Source organism: Branchiostoma floridae, chromosome 11 (genome assembly GCF_000003815.2).
Source record: "Branchiostoma floridae strain S238N-H82 chromosome 11, Bfl_VNyyK, whole genome shotgun sequence".
Taxonomy (NCBI): domain Eukaryota; kingdom Metazoa; phylum Chordata; class Leptocardii; order Amphioxiformes; family Branchiostomatidae; genus Branchiostoma; species Branchiostoma floridae.
The window spans coordinates 12,664,184-12,666,369 of record NC_049989.1 but is presented as its reverse complement, the minus strand read 5'-3'; positions in this window follow the sequence as shown (position 1 = coordinate 12,666,369).

Below are 2,186 nucleotides of genomic sequence, written 5' to 3'. Positions count from 1 at the left end.
CATACCTTGGCCATACCTTGGGCATACCTTGGGCATACCTTGGTCATACCTTGGTCATACCTTAATCATACCTTGGTCATACCGTGGGCATACCTTGGGCATACCTTGGCCATACCTTGGCGATACCTTGGCCATACCTTGGTCATACCTTGGTCATACTTTGGTCATACCTTGGTCATACTTTTGTCATACCTTGGCCATACCTTGGCCATACCTTTGTCATACGTTGGTCATACCTTGGTCATACCTTGGTCATACCTTGGTCATACCTTGGCCATACCTTGGCCATAGCTTGGCCATACCTTGGCCATACCTTGGTCATACCTTAGTCATACCTTGGCCATACCTTGGCTATACGTTGGTCATACCTTGGTCATACCTTGGCCATACCTTGTTATAATTTGGCCATACCTTGGCCATACCTTGGCCATACCTTGGTCATACCTTGGTCATACATTGGTCATACCTTGGCCATAACTTGGCCATACCTTGGCCATACCAGTCGCGGAAGAACTGGGGTGTGTAACCTTAGCCATACTCATAGCCATACTTCTAATAGCCATACCTTGGTCATACCTTGGTCATACTTTGGCCATACTTTGGCCATACCTTGGCCATACCTTGGTCATACCTTGGTCATACCTTGGTCATACTTTGGTCATACCTTGGCCATACCTTTGCCATACCTTGGCCATAGGTTGGCCATACCTTGGTCATACCTTGGCCATACCTTGGTCATATCTTGGTCATACCTTGGTCATACCTTGGCCATACCTTGGTCATACCTTGGTCATACATTGGCCATACCTTGGCCATACCTTGGTCATACCTTGGCCATACCTTGGCCATACTTTGGCCATACGTTGGCAAAATCTGGCCATACCTTGGTCATACCTTGTTCATACCTTGGTCATACCTTGGTTCATACCTTGGCCATACCTTGGTCATACCTTTGCCATACCTTGGTTATACCTTGGCCAAATAGGCAGAAAACGGCCTGAACAGGAGGACGATTCCTGGATATGCAGAAAACGACCTGAACGCCTGACGAAAATAAGGAATTCTCCCTCCATTTTTAATTTTCGAGCAAGAGGTCACTGTGGGTCACGCACGCACCGCAATGGTATCCTGCACCGCGGGTGTCCCGCAATACTCTGAACGCATGTCTAAAGACAACCGTTGCCCACAACGATAGAGAATAACAGTCGCATGACTATACATGTGTGGCGTGTTTGAAGTTGTTTTTCGTGTAGCGTCACATTCTATTTACGTGTTAAAATCATTCAGATGGCGTCCTATCATGGGGAGGCCAGCGATCACATCCGGGTTTTAATCTCTCGCAGCTTGAGTCTGTCGAGGTCTCACGAGGTCGACCCATATATGGAAACATGGGCGTGCATAATAATGTTTTCTGTCCTGTCAACCACCATGATTGACGGCACCGGAAGTACGAATTCTGGATATCTAGTTTTCGTAAGGTTTTTTGACTATTCCTGGAGCCGACGAAAAGTAGATGCGATATGGGCTGTTTTCACCTCGTACCTTATGGGCTGTTTTCATCGTATATCTTTAGGGCATTTTTCATCGTGTATCTTTTGGGCATTTTTCATGGTGTACCTTTTAGGCATTTTTTATGGTGTACCTTTTAGGCATTTTTTAATGGTGTACCTTTCAGGCATTTTTCATCGTATATCTTGAGGGTATTATTCATCGTGTACCGTTTGGGCATTTTTCATTGTTTGTACTAAAACACACACACAAATAGATCCTCTCCTATCTGCAGACTACTGACGCTGCATCCACCTCTGGTCAGCCTGATTTGGACACCATCTACATCACTGATCAGCCTACTTTGGACGCTACTTACATCATTGGTCAGCCTACTTTGAACAGTAACAACACCGATGGTCACCCTGCTGCGGACACTACTGACACCCCTGGACAGTCTGCTTTAAACACTACCGACATCCCTGGTAACCCTTTTGTTCATGTCAATATTACGTGTACCCCTAATCAGCTGGCTATGAACACTACCTATAATGACATTATTTCTGTGGTTACCAACTAAGAAGTATAACGTTAAATATCTTTGTCAATGTTTTGTTACTCTGTGTCGGAGGGTAACCTCCGATGACAGAGTATTGTTGTTGGTCGATATGATGGGTGTTCACATATCGTCACTAAAA